This window comes from Oncorhynchus kisutch, linkage group LG14 (genome assembly GCF_002021735.2).
Source record: "Oncorhynchus kisutch isolate 150728-3 linkage group LG14, Okis_V2, whole genome shotgun sequence".
NCBI lineage: Eukaryota > Metazoa > Chordata > Actinopteri > Salmoniformes > Salmonidae > Oncorhynchus > Oncorhynchus kisutch.
Genome location: NC_034187.2, coordinates 48,849,902 through 48,870,874, shown reverse-complemented (window position 1 = coordinate 48,870,874; position 20,973 = coordinate 48,849,902). Strand labels below are relative to the sequence as shown.

Sequence of the window (20,973 nt, the reverse complement as noted above, 5' to 3'; positions counted from 1 at the left end):
AATACCCCATAATGACAAAGCAAAAACAGGTTTTTGGAAATTTTACCAAATGTATTACAAATAAAAACGTAGCGCATTTACATAAGTATTTAGACCCTTTACTCAGTACATTGTTGAAAGCAACACAGCTCATTACTCTGGATACACCATCCCCACTGTCAAACATGGTGGTGGCAGCATCATGGTTTGGGCCTGCTTTTCTTCAGCAGGGACAGGGAAGATGGTTAAAATTGATGGGAAGATGGATGGAGCCAAATACAGGACCATTCTGGAAGAAAACCTGATGGAGTCTGCAAAAGACCTGAGACTGGGACGGAGATTTGTCTTCCAACAAGACAATGATCCAAAACATAAAGCAAAATCTACAATGGAATGGTTAAAAAATAAACATATCCAGGTGTTAGAATGGCCAAGTCAAAGTCCAGACCTGAATCCAATGGAGAATCTGTGGAAAGAACTGAAAACTGCTGTTCACAAATGCTCTCCATCCAACCTCACTGAGCTCGAGCTCAGTGGGGATGGTGTATCCAGGGTGATGAGCTGTGTTGCTTTTACGCCAAACATAACGTTTTGCATTGTTGCCAAAAAGTTCCATTTTGGTTTCATCTGACCAGAGCACCTTCTTCCACATGTTTGGTGTGTCTCCCAGGTGGCTTGTGGCAAACTTTAAACGACACTTTTTATGGATATCTTTAAGAAATGGCTTTCTTCTTGCCACTCTTCCATAAAGGCCAGATTTGTGCAATATACGACTGATTGTTGTCCTATGGACAGAGTCTCCCACCTCAGCTATAGATCTCTGCAGTTCATCCAGAGTGATCATGGGCCTCTTGGCTGCATCTCAGATCAGCCTTCTCCTTGTATGAGCTGAAAGTTTAGAGGGACGGCCAGGTCTGAAAGTAAAGGGGCTGAATAATTTTGCACGCCCAATTTTTCAGTTTTTGATTTGTTAAAAAAGTTTGAAATATCCAATAAATGTCGTTCCACTTCATGATTGTGTCCCACTTGTTGTTGATTCTTCACAAAAAATACAGTTTTATATCTTTATGTTTGAAGCCTGAAATGTGGCAAAAGTTCGCAAAGTTCAAGGGGGCCGAATACTTTCGCAAGGCACTGTATAAACAAGTGTGTGCCTTTCCAAATAATATCAAATAAATGTAATTATTCACAGGTGGACTCAAATCAAGTTATAGAAACATCTCAAGGATGATCAATGGAAACAGGATGCACCAGAGCTTAATTTCGTGTCTCATAGCAAAACGTCTGAATATTTACGTAAACAAGGTATTTTTTTGTATTTTTTTAATTAGGACAAATTTCTAAAACCCTGTTTTCACTTTGTCATTATGGGGTATTGTGTGTAGATTGCTGAGGATTGTTATATATTTAATACATTTTAGAATAAGGCTGTAACGTAACAAAATGTGGACAAAGTCAAGGGGTCTGAATACTTTCCGAAGGCACTGTATGGCGCTACAAAAATACATTGTGACAACATCTGGATATGAAGGACTCTATTGTGTCGCTGAGGCAGAATGTAGCTCTTATTCTCCTGGTGGGGACGGGGGGTTATTACATCAACACAAAGACAAAAATGTAATGTGAAGCTTCTCAAAGCCACAAGCTCTTCTTTATGCCCCTCTGTGTTCTCTGATTCCCTAGCAATTAACTACTTACAATACCAGGACATGACCAACTGGCAAACTCACCACTTGTAACTCAGTAAGAGATACATTGTGTCAAAGACCAAACTGGCAACCCCCATTGTACAAAGCTCAAATGTGACATGAAATACCTATCACTGTTAAGAGGTTGACCAATTAATCGGAATGGCCGATTAATTAGGGACGATTTCAAGTTTTCATAACAATCGGAAATCGGTAATTTTTTTATATATTTTTTTACACCTTTATTTAATATTTATTTAACTAGGCAAGTCAGTTAAGAACACATTCTTATTTTCAATGACGGTCTAGGAACGTTGGGTTAACTGCCTTGTTCAGGGATTCAATCTTGCAACCTTACGGTTAACTAGTCCAACGCTCTAACCACGTGCCTCACGAGGAGCCCGCCTGTTACGTGAATACAGTAAGAAGCCAAGGTAAGTTGCTAGCTAGCATTAAACTTAATCAATCATAATCACTAGTTATAACTACACATGGTTGATGATATTACTAGTTTATCTAGCGTGTCCTGCGTTGCATATAATCGATGCAGTGCGCATTCGCGAAAAAGGACAATGCCCTTCTTAAAATCAATACACAGAAGTATATATTTTTAAACCTGCATATTTAGCTAAAAGAAATCCAGGTTAGCAGGCAATATTAACCAGGTGAAATTGTGTCACTTCTCTTGCGTTCATTGCACGCAGAGTCAGGGTATATGCAACAGTTTGGGCCGCCTGGCTCATTGCAAACTAATTTCCCAGAATTTTACATAATTATGACATAACATTGAAGGTTGTGCAATGTAACAGGAATATTTAGACTGATGGATGCCACCCGTTAGATAAAATACGGAACGGTTCTGTATTTCACTGAAAAAATAGACGTCTTGTTTTAGTGATGACAGTTTCCGGATTCAACCATATTAATGACCTAAGGCTCACATTTCTGTGTGTTATTATGTTATAATTAGGTCTATGATTTGATAGAGCAGTCTGACTGAGCAATGGTAGGCACCAGCAGGCTCGTAAGCATTAATTCAAACAGCACTTTTGTGCATTTTGCCAGCAGCTCTGCTGTTTATGACTTCAAGAATATCAACTCCCGAGATTAGGCTGGTGTAACGATGTGATGTGAAAATGCTAGCTAGTTAGCGTGGTGCATGCTAATAGCGTTTAAAACATCACTGGCTCTGAGACTTGGAGTAGTTGTTCCCCTTGCTCTGCATGGGTAACGCTGCTTCGAGGGTGGCTGTTGTCGTTGTGTTCCTGGTTCGAGCCCAGGTAGGAGAGAGGAGAGGTACGAAAGCTATACTGTTACACTGGCAAAACTAAAGTGCCTATAAGAACATCCAATAGTCAAAGGTATATGAAATACAAATGGTATAGAGAGAAATAGTCCTATAATTCCTATAATAACTACAACCTAAAACCTCCTACCTGGGAATATTGAAGACTCATGTTAAAAGGAACCACCAGCTTTCATATGTTCTCATGTTCTGAGCAAGGAACTTAAACGTTAGCTTTCTTACATGGCACATATTGCACTTTTACTTTCTTCTCCAACACTTTGTTTTTGCATTATTTAAACCAAATTGAACATGTTTCATTATTTATTTGAGGCTAAATTGATTTTATTGATGTATTATATTAAGTTAAAATAAATGTTCTTTCAGTATTGTTGTAATTGTCATTATTACAAATACATTGTAAAAATCGGCTGATTAATCGGCAGCGGCTTTTTTGGTCCTCCAATAATCGGTATCGGTGTTGAAAAATCATAATCGGTCGACCTCTAATCACTGTAGATCATATTATTTTGCTATTAAGCTTTTGTGGGAGAACAACCTTAATTCAATTGTTCTAATGGTAAATCAATGGGTCGATCGGTTCAGAGCTCAAAATGGCTGACCAAGTGATCCTCCTCACTGCTGGATGTTTGAGGAAAAACTTGACCGATAGGGCACTTCTATTCACATTCACATGACTTCCCTGAAGGATAAGTGAAATATGATGGATGATTTGTGTTGGTTAATTTTCATTGAAAATTAAAATATCTCCTTACCTTTCAGGTCTTGGGCTATATGGAATGGGAGTGTCTATGTTGGGTGCGTAGGTCAGATCTGAAAAAGAGAAACAAACATCCTGACTATAAGTTAAGGTTCACCATTTTTTGTAATGTCTTTTGTTATTTTAAAAACGTCCTGTTCTAATGATGTATGCTTCTACACCTGAAGAAAGGTAGCCTCTGTCTTCTCTATATTTGTCTTTGCTTGTCTGTAAGGCTGCCTGTTGTTTTTACAGTACATCCACCTGTCTGTTCCCAGTATGTCTATGTTATATATGAATGTCCACTTCAAATCAAATCAAATGTTATTTGTCACATGTGCCAAATACAACCTTACAGTGAAATGCTTACTTACAAGCCCTTAACAAACAATGCTTTAATGCTTTAAGAAGTTAATAAAAAGAGTGTTAAGTAAAAAATAGAAAATAAAGTAACAAATAATTCAACTGCAGCAGTAAAATAACTAGGGATGCACGATATATTTGTCAACATATCGGAATCCGCCGATATTAGCTACAAATTCCAACATCGGTATCAGTCGATGTCTAATTTAACTCCCCGATGTGCAAAACCTATATGACGTAGGTACATGATGTAATGACGCCACGTAAAATTTGGCGCTATACCTGCAACACATGATTCCTAAACTAGCCCACAATGTAATTTGAAAGAGTAACAACAGCGAGACAACTCAAAGGCGAAATCCATTAAAGGCAAGACAATGGAATTCATTACCCTTGACAATCAATCGTTCTCTGTCGTGGGTGATGTTGGCTTTCGCCGACTGGTCGAGCACCGGTACACTACCAAGTGCGCTGTTTTTCAGATGTTGCCCTACCAGAGTTACACAATAATAGTGTCACTGCTATTAGCTTCACGACATACAGTGGGGCAAAAAAGTATTTAGTCAGCCACCAATTGTTCAAGTTCTCCCACTTAAAAAGATGAGATAGGCCTGTAATTTTCATCATAGGTACACTTCAACTATGACAGACAAAAGGAGGGAAAGAAATCCAGAAAATCACATTGTAGGATTTTTTATGAATTTATTTGCAAATTATGGTGGAAAATAAGTATTTGGTCAATAACAAAAGTTTATCTCAATATTTTGTTAAATACCCTTTGTAATAACGTTTTCTGTAAGTCTTCACAAGGTTTTCACACACTGTTGCTGGTATTTTGGCACATTCCTCCATGCAGATCTCCTCTAGAGCAGTGATGTTTTGGGGCTGTTGCTGGGCAACACATACTTTCAACTCCCTCCAAAGATTTTCTATGGGGTTGAGATCTGGAGATTGGCTAGGCCACTCCAGGACCTTGAAATGCTTCTTACGAAGCCACTCCTTAGTTTCCCGGGTGGTGTGTGATCATTGGCATGCTGAAAGACCCAGCTACGTTTCATCTTCAATGCCCTTGCCGATGGAAGGAGGTTTTCACTCAAAATCTCACGATACATGGCCCCATTCATTCTTTCCTTTACACGGATCAGTCGTCCTGGTCCCTTTGCAGAAAAAACAGGCCCAAAGCATGATGTTTCCACCCCCATGCTTCACAGTAGGTATGGTGTTCTTTGGATGCAACTCAGCATTCTTTGTCCTCCAAACACGACGAGTTGAGTTTTTACCAAAAAGTTATATTTTGGTTTCATCTGACCATATGACATTCTCCCAATCTGCTTCTGGTCATCAAAATGCTCTCTAGCAGACTTCAGACGGGCCTGGACATGTACTGGCTTAAGCAGAGGGACACGTCTGGCACTGCAGGATTTGAGTCCCTGGCGGCGTAGTGTGTTACTGATGGTAGGCTTTGTTACTTTGGTCCCAGCTCTCTGCAGGTCATTCACTAGGTCCCCCCGTGTGGTTCTGGGATTTTTGCTCACCGTTCTTGTGATCATTTTGACCCCACGGGGTGGGATCTTGCGTGGAGCCCCAGATAGAGGGAGATTATCAGTGGTCTTGTATGTCTTCCTAATAATTGCTCCCACAGTTGATTTCTTCAAACCAAGCTGCTTATCTATTGCAGATTTAGTCTTCCCAGCCTGGTGCAGTTCTACAATTTTGTTTCTGGTGTCCTTTGACAGCTCTTTGTGACTGTTTGAGGTTGTGGACAGGTGTCTTTTATACTGATAACAAGTTCAAACAGGTGCCATTAATACAGGTAACGAGTGGAGGACAGAGGACAGAGGCCTCTTAAAGAAGAAGTTACAGGTCTGTGAGAGCCAGATATCTTGCTTGTTTGTAGGTGACCAAATACTTATTTTCCACCATCATTTGCAAATAAATTCATTAAAAATCCTACAATGTGTTTTTCTTTCTCATTTTGTCTGTCATAGTTGAAAATTACAGGCCTCTCTCATCTTTTTAAGTGGGAGAACTTGCACAATTGGTGGCTGACTAATTACTTTTTTGCCCCACTGTACATACTATGGAACGCCGTTTGGGTCTTTGCGTGTCAAAAAAGATACAGTAGCACTGTCAAAGCTGTACAAAAAAATTCTGCAAACAAGCAAACACCGGCCACTAACGATGTGTTTACAATACCGTGTTGGTAATAAAGCATCATTTGTTAGACCACAACTTCTGGGGTAGCTAGCTTTAGCTTGGTACCTAGCTAGCACCAATACAACCAGCCTGAAAACACTCTCCAAGGTGGAATAGCAGTTCAGACGTCTTTTGTCCTCATCTTGTCGTGTTCTGTATATATATATATATTTACAACTTTTTTCACGTACATTTTATTTTTATTTTCCATCAACTCATCTTCAAAACACTCTCCTGCAACCCGCCTCACCAATTTATATTTATAAAAAAGTATTATTTACCTCAAATCTGTAATCCTCCAAGAAGCTAGCCAGAAACTCCAAGAAGCTAGCCTGAAACTAGCCAGAAGCCAGCCAGAAGCTAATCCAGAAGCTAATCAGAAGCTAGTTCAGAAGCTAGTTAGCTCCTTTACTGGCAAATCGTTAGTATTCAGCTAACCACGGTTTGTGGTCATCAGCTATCCTTTAGCTCGAAAATCTATCGCCAGTTCTGTACGGCGCAGCGCGGCTCGGAACGGAACATACCGGAACAATTTTTCTCTCCATGTCCCTGGATTTCAACTGCTCTCTGGACATTCATACCCGGATCTCACAGCTAGCTAGCTGCTATCCGTGTGACTATCGGCCTTCGTCGATTCCGGAGCAAACATCAATTATTCCGGAGCTAGCCAGCTCCGTCAATCACTCCTGAGTTCCATCAATCACTCCTGGGCTGCAGTCACCTATCCGGACCCGTTTTACTGCCTACGCGGAGCCCCACCGGGCCTTCACAACTGGACTGCCGACGTTATCTACCCGAAGGAGATCCGGCTGGCTCCTCCGTCGCGACGTTACCTGAACGCCCATCTGCGGCCTGCTAACCGTTAGCTGTCTTACCGGCTGCTATCTGAATAGACAAATCGGACAATTTATTTATTTTTATTATTATTATTATGTTTTCTTCTTGGGCCTCTATAACTATATCTATTGTTTTTATTTCTGTTGTTGTTGTGTGATTTGGATTAATCCCCTCTACCACACGGAACCCCACTAATCTACTGACGGAACGCAAGAGGTGGCTAACAACAGACCTCCATCCTATGCTAGCTTGCTACCGATGGCCTGGCTAGCTGTCTAAATCACCAACCAACCTCTCCACTCACTGGACCCTTTTGATCACTCGACTAAGCATGCCTCTCCTTAATGTCAATATGTCTTGTCCATTGCTGTTCTGGTTAGTGTTTATTGGCTTATTTCACTGTAGAGCCTCTAGTCCTGCTCACTATACCTTATCCAACCTATTAGTTCCACCACCCACACATGCAATGACATCTCCTGGTTTCAATTATGTTTCTAGAGACAATATCTCTCTCTTCATCACTCAATATCTAGGTTTACCTCCACTGTATTCACATCCTACCATACATTTGTCTGTACATTATACCTTGATGCTATTTTATCGCCCCCAGAAACCTCCTTTTACTCTATGTTCCAGACGACCAATTCTCATATCTTTTAGCCGTACCCTTATTCTACTCCTCCTATGTTCCTCTGGCGATGTAGAGGTGAATCCAGGCCCTGCAGTGCCTAGCTCCACTCCTATTCCCCAGGCGCTCTCTTTTGACGACTTCTGTAACCGTAATAGCCTTGGTTTCATGCATGTTAACATTAGAAGCCTCCTCCCTAAGTTTGTTCTATTCACTGCTTTAGCACACTCTGCCAACCCGGATGTTCTAGCTGTGTCTGAATCCTGGCTTAGGAAGACCACCAAAAATTCAGAAATTTTAATTACAAACTACAACATTTTCAGACAAGATAGAACTGCCAAAGGGGGCGGTGTTGCAATCTACTGCAAAGATAGCCTGCAGAGTTCTGTCCTACTATCCAGGTCTGTACCCAAACAATTTGAACTTCTACTTTTAAAAATCCACCTCTCTAAAAACAAGTCTCTCACCGTTGCCGCCTGCTATAGACCACCCTCTGCCCCCAGCTGTGCTCTGGACACCATATGTGAACTGATTGCCCCCCATCTATCTTCAGAGTTCGTGCTGCTAGGCGACCTAAACTGGAACATGCTTAACACCCCAGCCATCCTAAAATCTAAACTTGATGCCCTCAATCTCACACAAATTATCAATGAACCTACCAGGTACCTCCCCAAAGCCTTAAACACAGGCACCCTCATAGATATCATCCTAACCAACTTCCCCTCTGCTGTCTCTGCTGTCTTCAACCAAGATCTCAGCGATCACTGCCTCATTGCCTGCATCCGTAATGGGTCAGCGGTCAAACGACCTCCACTCATCACTGTAAAACGCTCCCTGAAACACTTCTGCGAGCAGGCCTTTCTAATCGACCTGGCCGGGGTATCCTGGAAGGATATTGATCTCATCCCGTCAGTAGAGGATGCCTGGATATTTTTTTTAAATGCCTTCCTAACCATCTTAAATAAACATGCCCCATTCAAGAAATTTAGAACCAGGAACAGATATAGCCCTTGGTTCTCCCCAGACCTGACTGCCCTTAACCAACACAAAAACATCCTATGGCGTTCTGCATTAGCATCGAACAGCCCCCGTGATATGCAGCTGTTCAGGGAAGCTAGAAACCATTATACACAGGCAGTTAGAAAAGCCAAGGCTAGCTTTTTCAAGCAGAAATTTGCTTCCTGCAACACTAACTCAAATAGGTTCTGGGACACTGTAAAGTCCATGGAGAATAAGAACACCTCCTCCCAGCTGCCCACTGCACTGAAGATAGGAAACACTGTCACCACTGATAAATCCACCATAATTGAGAATTTCAATAAGCATTTTTCTACGGCTGGCCATGCTTTCCACCTGGCTACTCCTACCCCGGACAACAGCACTGCACCCCCAACAGCAACTCGCCCAAGCCTTCCCCATTTCTCCTTCTCCCAAATCCATTCAGCTGATGTTCTGAAAGAGCTGCAAAATCTGGACCCCTACAAATCAGCCGGGCTAGACAATCTGGACCCTTTCTTTCTAAAATGATCTGCCGAAATTGTTGCCACCCCTATTACTAGCCTGTTCAACCTCTCTTTCGTGTCGTCTGAGATTCCCAAAGATTGGAAAGCAGCTGCAGTCATCCCCCTCTTCAAAGGGGGGGACACTCTTGACCCAAACTGCTACAGACCTATATCTATCCTACCGTGCCTTTCTAAGGTCTTCGAAAGCCACGTCAACAAACAGATTACCGACCATTTCGAATCTCACCATACCTTCTCTGCTATGCAATCTGGTTTCAGAGCTGGTCATGGGTGCACCTCAGCCACGCTCAAGGTCCTAAACGATATCTTAACCGCCATCGATAAGAAACATTACTGTGCAGCCGTATTCATTGATCTGGCCAAGGCTTGCGACTCTGTCAATCACCACATCCTCATCGGCAGACTCGACAGCCTTGGTTTCTCAAATGATTGCCTCGCCTGGTTCACCAACTACTTCTCTGATAGAGTTCAGTGTGTCAAATCGGAGGGTCTGCTGTCCGGACCTCTGGCAGTCTCTATGGGGGTGGCACAGGGTTCAATTCTTGGACCGATTCTCTTCTCTGTATACATCAATGAGGTCGCTCTTGCTGCTGGTGAGTCCCTGATCCACCTCTACGCAGACGACACCATTCTGTATACTTCCGGCCCTTCTTTGGACACTGTTAACAACCCTCCAGGCAAGCTTCAATGCCATACAACTCTCCTTCCGTGGCCTCCAATTGCTCTTAAATACAAGTAAAACTAAATGCATGCTCTTCAACCGATCGCTACCTGCACCTACCCGCCTGTCCAACATCACTACTCTGGACGGTTCTGACTTAGAATACGTGGACAACTACAAATACTTAGGTGTCTGGTTAGACTGTAAACTCTCCTTCCAGACCCATATCAAACATCTCCAATCCAAAGTTAAATCTATAATTGGCTTCCTATTTCGCAACAAAGCATCCTTCACTCATGCTGCCAAACATACCCTTGTAAAACTGACCATCCTACCAATCCTCGACTTTGGCGATGTCATTTACAAAATAGCCTCCAATACCCTACTCAACAAATTGGATGCAGTCTATCACAGTGCAATCCGTTTTATCACCAAAGCCCCCATATACTACCCACCATTGCGACCTGTACGCTCTCGTTGGCTGGCCCTCGCTTCATACTCGCCGCCAAACCCACTGGCTCCATGTCATCTACAAGACCCTGCTAGGTAAAGTCCCCCCTTATCTCAGCTCGCTGGTCACCATAGCATCTCCCACCTGTAGCACACGCTCCAGCAGGTATATCTCTCTAGTCACCCCCAAAACCAATTCTTTCTTTGGCCGCCTCTCCTTCCAGTTCTCTGCTGCCAATGACTGGAACGAACTACAAAAATCTCTGAAACTGGAAACACTTATCTCCCTCACTAGCTTTAAGCACCAACTGTCAGAGCAGCTCACAGATTACTGCACCTGTACATAGCCCACCTATAATTTAGCCCAAACAACTACCTCTTTCCCAACTGTATTTAATTTGTATTTATTTATTTATTTTGCTCCTTTGCACCCCATTATTTTTATTTCTACTTTGCACATTCTTCCATTGCAAAACTACCATTCCAGTGTTTTACTTGCTATATTGTATTTACTTTGCCACCATGGCCTTTTTTGCCTTTACCTCCCTTCTCACCTCATTTGCTCACATTGTATATAGACTTGTTTATACTGTATTATTGACTGTATGTTTGTTTTACTCCATGTGTAACTCTGTGTCGTCGTATCTGTCGAACTGCTTTGCTTTATCTTGGCCAGGTCGCAATTGTAAATGAGAACTTGTTCTCAGCATGCCTACCTGGTTAAATAAAGGTAAAATAAATAAACTAAAAAATAAATGACCAGTAGAACCTGCAGTCATTTTCATTATTCTTAGCAATGATTTAGGAATCCATGTGAGTAGGAATTAGCTAGGTTGCCACTTGTTGGTCGCCTATTGAAATTGAACTTCAGTTCATGAAAATAAATAGCTAGCCAGCTACTTAACCCTGTTGCCCAAAGCTAAAGTTATAAGCAGCCAGCTAGCTTCATCTGGCTAGTGAGGCTCGATCGCCCCGGGTTATGTGTTGTGAAGCTAGCCACAATAAGGATTAGGCACAATAGTGGAATTTGCAGTTTGCCTTCAAAATAACAGTATGTCATTGACAGTAATGCAAATTGAATACAAATAGTAGAATTATGCCATTTTTATTTTGAAGGCTGACCGCAAAGTCCACTATTGTGGCTAATCCTTATTGTGGCTAGCTTCACATAGATGGGTCTGGCCACCATTAATCAAATAAGAACTGTCTTAAAAATAGGGTTATTGAGGCCTCCCGTGTGGCACAGTGGTTGTAGCGATGAGACAAGATAGTCGCTACTAAACAATTGAATACCACGAAATTGGGGAGAAAACTGGGTAAAAAAATATATATATATATAAAAATATATATATATATAAAAAATATTAAAAATTGGGTTATTTTAGATGACACCTAGATTGTTGTTTTGCTATGTTTTTGGGGAAGAACATTATTTGCATGTTTGTTTCAGTGTTACTTGCCTCGAAGCGAGCATAGAAGTAATTTAGCTCGTCTGGTAGGCTCGTGTCACTGGGCAGCTTGCGGCTGTGCGGCTTTGTAGTCTGTAATATTGCAAGCCCTGCCACATCCGACGAGCTTCAGACACGATTCAATCTTAGTCCTGTATTGACGCTTTGCCTGTGTGATGGTTCATCGGAGGGCATAGCGGGATTTCTTGTAAGCTTCCGGGTTACAGTCCCGCTCCTTGAAAGCGGCAGCTCTACCCTTTAGCTCAGTGGGGATGTTGTTTGTAATCGATGGCTTGTGGTTGGGGTATGTACAGTATATATCATCAATGACCAGTGTATGATATATCAACAGATTTCTGTGGGTGAAAATTAACATTCAACCCCTATATATCTCAATGATTCAACCCCATCCACACACACAGCCTTCGAAGTCCTGAGGTCTGCATTAATCCAGTTAATGTATGTGGTTGAATATCATGTTTTATGAATGAGCAACACAACAGACTCACAGACAGAAGAATTGAACCTGTAGAGAGGAACCTTTAGATGCTAAAACAATGTTACACATCGATGGTATACTTATTCCCTATATAGTGCACTACTTTTGACCAGAGCCCCCATATAACTCTGGTCAAAAGTAGTGCACTATAATAGGGTTCCATTTGAGACTAAGCCTAGCTATGGGCTTGTATGTATTCCCAGAACATGTTGGAAATATCACATGAACTGCTGGGGGGGTGCCATATTCATTCAGTGTACTATATTTGTTCAAATTCTCAATTTCAGCATAATATGATGATGTGTGATTTCCAAATGTTTAAATGGGGTAGATTTTAACGAACTAGGCAAGTCTAGAACAAACTCTTATTTTACAATGATGGCCTACCCCAGCCAAACCTTCCCCAAACACGGACGACGCTGGGCTAATTGTGTGCCGCCCTACGGGACTCCCGATCACTGCCAGTTGTGGTACAGCCCATGATCGAACCTGGGTCTGTAGTGACACCTCTAGCACACATTTACTACATGATATCCCTCAAGCAGTTTGTATAAAAATACCACTCAAAATCCATAATGAACATAAATGAGAACTTACAGTTACTACTGAGTCTATAACAAAGACAAAGTAAAGGCAGAGTATACAAAGGGTGCACAGGTGTCCTTGACGCATAGCGGCTGATTACTATTTAACAAAAGTAACAAAGCCAGTCAAACTGGTAAAGAAACTCTCAAACTGCCTGTAATAAGGTCACTCCATACACACAGCTCATGACACAGTACTGTGCAACAATGTTCGAAAACGGGGTCTGCCGTAAAATGTTCAATTCAATCCAAAGCGTTTGAGAGCTTATTTCCAGTAGATCTAACAAACAGGTAGGGCTGTTCTGATGCTGCGGATGGTCATTTGTAGCCAACCAAACTTTCTAACTGCCTGGTACTCAGCACTCTAGTGTCCCTCTAATCACTCTGACATCAATGAAAATGTAATTGAAAATCAAATCAAACATTCCATGAGAGCCCATGAGCTCATGTTGCGCAACATTTCTTTAGGCTATGTAATTGCTTGAGAAAACAAAGTTGAGGGCCTCTATTAAAAAGAAGAGGATCCCGTCAGCTTTCTATAGGCTAGGCCTATATTTATTTCTCAACTTTCCTAATATTAAGCACATTGCTTCGCTTTACCACAGGAGAACAGCATACTTGGCTGGCATGAAATTTAATCATGGGAAATCGTCCTCCATTCACAATTGAAGTGCGTAGATGACACATGTATAATTGTTCCCCTGCCCCTGTTCCGAGACAGGTGCATGGTAATGGTACATTCTAAATCAAAACTAATTTCACACATACAGTATATTATTTAGTAGGCTATATGTAAAGACCAGATTAAATTAAGAACAGTCAGATGGGTGACAATATTAGCCTATCACTTGTGAATGATGTCCAGTGTGTGCAGAAAGGCATAAACAGCACACCCCTTTTTTTGCAACTTTTTCAAATCACAGTCGTACACCTCATGTAGCCTAGCCCATAGGCCTATATTTTTTGATAAGGTGGCCAAATAACTTCTTAAAATTAAGCACATTATTCTGCTTTACAAATGGTGTAGAGCCTAACTGGCATACATAGGTGGTGAGTGAGTTTCAAGTTTGGGGAAGATCATTTTCACCATAAAAATGTACCTTTATGTATAATCGCATTTGTGGTCACTTTTGAGAACAGTGTTTTCCCGCTAATTGATTGCATTTGGAAACATTTGCGCTTATAGCCTACTGCCGTGTGCGCATTGCTGTGCTTATAATGTGAAGAAATAGCCTAATAGTTTATCAACATCTTAAGCTAAACGTTCTGATCTGTTGCATCAGCCTCATTACTTTTAAACGTGTTTTCGATGCGAGTGGTTGTATTAATTTGGGATCTATTGTATACCACAACTGTCCCAGAGTATGTTTGGAATATTTATTTCTCGCACAGAAGGACAAGTTGACCAATAGAATAGGTCAACTTTTGTACTATAAAGTGTAGTAGATTGACATAGGCTAGTGTGTTTTCTGTTTGTTAGGCCTACTCATCTTGTTGGCTGACGAAAAGTAAATGTGGACATTTCTAACATCTTCAATATGAGCCTCGGAATTCCATAATAAATAAGCATTGAGATTTCTGAGAGCCATGTGAGTGAGAGCTTCTTCAGAGCAAGGCTGCTGGGATAAGGGAATTACAATTATTATATTCAGCCCAAGGACACAATGGCCACTTTGGTCGCAAAAGGCAATAGATTTTTTAGGAGGAATTATTGCCACACAAGGGGGATGCAACTAGGAAATTTGAGGCCTGGTGAGAATATTATTAAGTGCTTGTCAAATTGTGAATGAGAGACTGATGAAGTGTGTGCAGCCTGCACAAGAAACAAAGCAGAGCTCGTGCCTTTCATGCAACTGTTTTCAAATCATCATTAGAGTGAATCACGCAACCTTAGAAAGTATAAAAAATCTAAACATATAGCCCAATGTTTGTGTCACAACTAAAGTTGCATAAATATCTCTAAATTAAGCAAATTGGAGGACCTATTTCTTTGTTAACCACTCAACACAGAATAGCCCTTGGAAATCATTTGGAAAAAATGTGTATTCTATTTTATTCAGCTATGTTCAATTGTATTATTCATACAATAAAATAATATCAAATAATGCCACGGAATTCTAAGCAAATGTTGTCTGCTAAATTAACTAGTGTAGCCCACAGCCATATGACATAGCCAGATCAGGGATAAACATCCCAGTATGCTATTCTGTTCTTCTGAAATAGACTACATTTTCTTCATATCACGTTTCTTTAGAACTGTCTAAAATAAATAAACAGCAGTTATTTGCCTGACAATCACTGGCTAACATAATTTCATGACCGCCACAGCCACCACTACGTACAGACATACTCGCAATCGAACACAACCGATAGACACACACACACGCACACACTGGGGCCCCTGCAAATATGTATGTACACCAGTCGCAACTATAGATACCGTGGCACAATCTCAGCCATAGATGCACACCATGCACAAACGCACGGATTGAGATACAGAGAAAGCAGGGAGATAGTTAGTACCTATATAAATCAACCACAGAGTAGGGAGGCAGATAACACAGGGGAGGGAAGAGAGAAAGGAAGAGGGAGAAATATATGTGACTGATCATGGAGATGGAGAGAAGGTGGGTTTACATACTGGTACTGGACACACAATACCGTACATATGGACAGATTAGCAGCAGAGGTAGCGCAGATTTGGGCCTTTATCTAGCAACAATAACATAACAATCACATACGTAGTGTGATTCGCCAGTGCCTCACAAGTCATTACATTAATATAAACAACATAATGCTTAGGCTTGGGCGATATACCGTTTATTTCTTGAGACTCTAAGCCGTTGAGAAAATATTGAAGAAAATATTGAATTTGGCCTTTACTGCTATAGCCCATAAAAACAAATTGAATAGTGCATAAATAAATAGCAAAAAAACACAGTAAAAAAAGAAATCATAAGGAATACGGTTTTGAAGTGTCTGTCCTATATTCAGGGAATAAACGAAAGCTCAGTGCCTTCAGAAAGTATTCAGACCTCTTTCCTTTTTCCAAATTTTGTTACGTTACAGCCTTATTCTAAAATTGATTAAATAAATCAAAATCCTGAGCAATCTACACACAATACCCCATAATGACAAAGTGAAAACAGGCTTTTAGAAATTTTTGTAAATTTATTAGAAATAAAAACAGAAATAACTTATTTTCATAAGTATTCAGACCCTATGCTATGAGACTCGAAATTGAGCTCAGGTCCATCCTGTTTCCATTGATCATCCTTGAGATACAACTTGATTGGAGTCCACCTGTGGTAAATTCAATTGATTGGACATGATTTGGAAAGGCACACCTGTCTATATAAGGTCCCACAGTTGTCAGTGCATGTCAGAGCAAAAATCAAGCCATGAGGTCGAAGGAATTGTCTGTAGAGCTCCGAGACAGGATAGTGTCAAGTCACAGATCTGGGGAAGGGTACCAACATGTTTTGCAGCATTGATGGTCCCCAAGAACACATCATTCTTAAATGGAAGAAGTTTGGAACCACCAAGACTCTTCCTAGAGCTGGCCGCCAGGCCAAACTGAGCAATAGTGGGAGAAGGCCCTTTGGTCAGGGAGGTCACTCTGACAGAGCTCCATAGTTACTCTGTGGAGATGTATTTTATTTTACCTCTATTTAACTAGGCAAGTCAGTTAAGAACAAATTTTCAATGACGGCCTAGGAACAGTGGGTTAACTGCCTTGTTCAGGGGCAGAACGACCGATTTTTACCTTGTCAGCTCGGGGATTCGATCTTGCAACCTTTCGGTTACTAGTCCAACGCTCTAACCACTAGGCTCCCTGCCGCCCCAAGATGGGAGAACCTTCCAGAAGGACAACCATATCTGCAGCACTCGTCATTGAATCAGGCCTTTATGGTAAAGTGGCCAGACGGAAGCCACTCCTCAGTAAAAGGCACATGACAACCCGCTTGGAGTTTGCCAAAAGGCCAAAGGTGCTTCACAAAGTACTGAGTGAAATGTCTGAATACTTATGTAAATGTAATATTTTGGTTTATACATTTGCAAAAATGTCTAAAAAACTGTTTTTGCTTTATCATTATGGGGTATTGTGTGTAGATTGATGAGATTTTTTAAATCAATTTTAGAATAAGGCTGTAACGTAACAAAATGCGGAAAAAGGGATGGGTCTGAATACTTTCCAAATGCACTGTATTTCAGTCCAAGTCCAGCACTGCACATACCAAGCCTCTCTCTTTACCAGTAAATATCCCCACATCAAACAAGTCATCCCAAAAATGCAGGAAAGATAATCGAACAAACTTTTAAAAACCATTTCTATCACTTTCAGTGTTTTGGAACCAGCAGTTCATTTACTCAGATTGATGACATCAGACCACATGATGATTTGTGGATATTGTCTTTAGTTACAGGAGGACAGACAGATCAAGGGGTACCCAGATGAATGGATGGAAGATGGGACAGGAAAGGGGAAAAAGATGAGTGTATAACGGAAAGGGAGAAATGGCGACCCTATACTTCTAACTTCCAATACCATCGCCATATATTGTAATACTAAAATAATACAACCTGGTTCTCACCAGCCATGCTGCCATGCCCTTCATGTCTCTCTTAAAGTTGAATTATAACACACATATTTTCAATACACACATTGATATATAACATGAAACGTGATTGGCCCAACCCCACGCATGCACAGGGGGTGACATGAGAGTGACTGGGCCCTCAGAACTGGATGCTCTGAATGCAGCCCCCTCCAAATCCTAATCTAAATGTGACCACGGGTAATCCTACAGGGAGAGGCACCGAGGATAGCATATGAGATATGAACCCACATAACAGCAGAGGGGGGAGAGTAAGAGAGAGAGGGAGTGCGAGAGCGAGAGAGGGGATAGGATGGGGGATTAGGATCTTAGGTAACATATTTTTCAAGCAAAAAGTTGAAAAATAGAGCAAGGCGTGAGGAGGGCGGGAGAAAGGAGAATCTAGGAGAAAGAAAGCAATAAAGGATGAGTGTATGAAGAGGAAAAGGATACGAACAGACACACAGCGGCAAGAGGGAGATGGAAGGAATTATAAAACATTTGGACAAGTGAAAGCGCAAAAATATAAAAGTGAACAGAAAGTACCAGCATAGATTTAGGAGATAAATCCAGTTCTGTCTCTTTTTCCCTCCTTTTCCCGCAATTATGAAGAGTCCTATCCAGACATCCCTCCCTTCTTCTCTCCCCCTACGGGTCCCCCTTCTGTTCTCGCCCTAAAATGTTTCTTGGTAATGCCGGTATTCTCTCTCCTACCTCTCTTGCTCTCCCACAGAACATGCTCTCCATTTTCTCACTCTTTATTTTTGCTGTCCCCTTTCATCTGTGCATTCCGCAAGCGTTCTCTTCTTTTCTTCGTCCCCTCTTCCAGAATGGGTATGTGAAGAAATTTGTCGAAGTGGACTGAATACAAAATGAAAGTTAGCGAGCAATTTTTTTTTTTTGAAAGAGCAAAAATAATAGGGAGGCGTAAATGCACAAATCAATTAGTAGCATGCAGTCTGATGCATGAACAATCCCGGGCCTATGTTTTCAGGGGCACTCTCTCTGCAGAGTAAGGGTGAAGTGGGTCTAGTCTCTCTGTACATGAGGGGAAAACCCAAAGCAAGCAAATAAAAAAGAACAAAAAAAACAAAGCCCTGGGTTTGTCTCAGGCGAAAGTGGATAGTAGACGCGCGTGAGGGAAGGAGTCAGCCCGGGTGTGTGTGTGTGTGTGTGCCTATGTGTAAAAAGGTGGGAGGAGAGAAAGGAAAGCTAGCACGACTGGGGGTTCATTAAATATCCAGGAGGGAGGGATAGAGGAAGAAGAGTGTGTCGGTGGGGAGAGAGGGAAGGGGAGGGGGCTGCTGGAATATTTTCTTTCTCACTCTCCCAGTGTTCGATTTTTGGACTTCCATTTTTACCCTCATTCCAGGGTTAATACATTTTCTTTCAGCTTTGTGTCCTGCCTCTTTTTGCCTTCCATTTTCCTTGCTTACTTTCTGCTCTCTCTCTGTTTTATTCAGGCCATTTTCTACACATGCACTTGAACCCTAAATCCCGCCATACCCTCCCCTTTCCCTCTTTCTCGCGTTTGCTCTCTCTGTCTCTGCCTGTCTCGCTCTCTCCTAGACAGAGGATTGAAATAGTGCTTGCAGGCTAAAAGCGAGCGAGTGAGAGGGAGGGAGGGAAAAGGAGAGGGGGACCAAAAAGGGGAGAGAGATGTAGAGAGGGGGAAGGGAAGATGCTTAGAAGGTCTGATTCAGAGCTGAGGGTGGCTGTGTGTGTGTGTGTGTGTGTGTGTGTGTGTGTGTGTGTGTGTGTGTGTGTGTGTGTGTGTGTGTGTGTGTGTGTGTGTGTGTGTGTGTGTGTGTGTGTGTGTGTGTGTGTGTGACTTATCATATGTGTTACTTAATGCTTTCGGACTTTTTCATGAAAAGATGCAATATCTGAACACTATGAACATGAACACATATTCAAGTGTTCCCTTAACAGCACAGACAGTGACAATAACTTTTATTTTGGAGCAATTTTCCTGCATTATATTTACCATGTACTACTCTGAAATAATAATATAATTACAATGAAATGAAGGGGTATCTGGGAAAAATAATGTATTATGAATAACTTGTTACCATACTATTACTAAATTAGTAGCACTTCATGATGTGCTACCCATTTAACAATGTGCATTGTCCTATTGCAAAACATTTTCTATGACCTAGAAAATCGAAACCAGTTTATGCCATACTGACAAAGCATGAGGCTTTTCCATTTCATATTTATGTTTGTGGGCTCACAGCGTCTGAGCGACATCTGGTACCACAAGTCCTTTCACTCCCTATCTGCATCCCAAATGGCACCCTATTCCTATAGTGGACTACTTTTAACTATAGCTTTGATCAATAGTAGTACACCATATAATTTATGGGGAATAGGGTGGCATTTTTGATGCAACCCCATCTCTCATCTAGTGATGTAAAATGTCACTACACCAGCTAAGTTGCCTGAAAGCATTGATCTAAGGTCAGTTTGTTTATATAGGGTACCTTTGTAGGTGGTCGGTAAACTTGCTGATCCTCCATCTACTGTAGGTGTAGGCTATCTTCTCCCTGAGGCCACTGCACCACACTTCATGTATAGGAATGGTCGCTGGGGAAAGAAACATGTGGACATAAAATGAACAAGGCTGCCCTCTGCTGGTATAGCAGTGTGTGTGGTCTCACCTGGTGTCCACACTAAGAGGCTAAAGACATGAATATCACTTGAAGCTTGATGATGACTTGATCATTTGAATCAGCTGTGTAGTGCTAAGGCAAAAACTAAAATGTGCACAGGTGTTTAGAGCATTCCAATATGCCACAGCTGGTGAGGTGTCAGGTTCGCCTCTGTACTTAAAGGGTGATTATTCCAACTCACTGTGAAATGCTGCAGATCTGCTCGCAGACGAGATAGGAACACATATCCCACAGAGAAGAAGTGGATAGAATTCGACAGGTCAAGGTATCCTTCTTCCTCCAAAACTGTGCATGTGAGACAGGTTCTATGTACAACAAGACAGGCAGAGGAAGAGAGAAAAAGAACACAGAACAGTGCCTTACCTCCCTTAACTTACCTCATTTGCACACACTGTATATAGACTTTTTCTATTGTTATTGACTGTATGTTTGTTTATTCCATGTGTAACTCTGTGTTGTTGTTTGTGTCGCACTGCTTTGCTTTATCTTGGCCAGGTTGCAGTTGTAAATGAGAACTTGTTCTCAACTAGTACCTGGTTAAATAAAGGTGAAATAAAATGTACCTCTGGTTATGGACACTTTTGCCAGCAATATAGCTTCCACGGCCTGTTGCAATATGCAATGCAATATCTACATTTTCGACCCCTTGATCAGCCCGCACTCAGAAAGTACAGACAATAGCTTATTTTTTGTAGATATGAAAACAATAACTGAGATATGGCCATTCAATCTAAAGCAGATGTCATTTTCAGGATACGCCAATACAGCACAGAAAGCTTAACACCAGACTGGTATTGTG

The 20,973-nt window shown here is 41.5% G+C and overlaps 1 long non-coding RNA gene across 2 annotated transcripts in view; it reads right to left on the bottom strand.

The window, feature by feature from the left end:
* LOC109903263 (uncharacterized) overlaps positions 1-20,471 on the bottom strand; it is a 38,701-nt gene extending 18,230 nt beyond the window's left edge. The window contains exons 1-3 of one of the 2 annotated variants that reach the window (XR_002256998.2): positions 20,356-20,471; positions 19,986-20,088; positions 3,729-3,786 (exon numbers count right to left, since the gene is read on the bottom strand). This is a non-coding gene — a long non-coding RNA (uncharacterized LOC109903263). Of the gene's footprint in view, positions 1-3,728; positions 3,787-18,213; positions 18,676-19,985; positions 20,089-20,355 lie in introns of those variants that run through there. The other variant, XR_004202817.1, reaches the window with a different exon arrangement.
* Between the last annotated feature and the right edge of the window lie 502 nt (positions 20,472-20,973).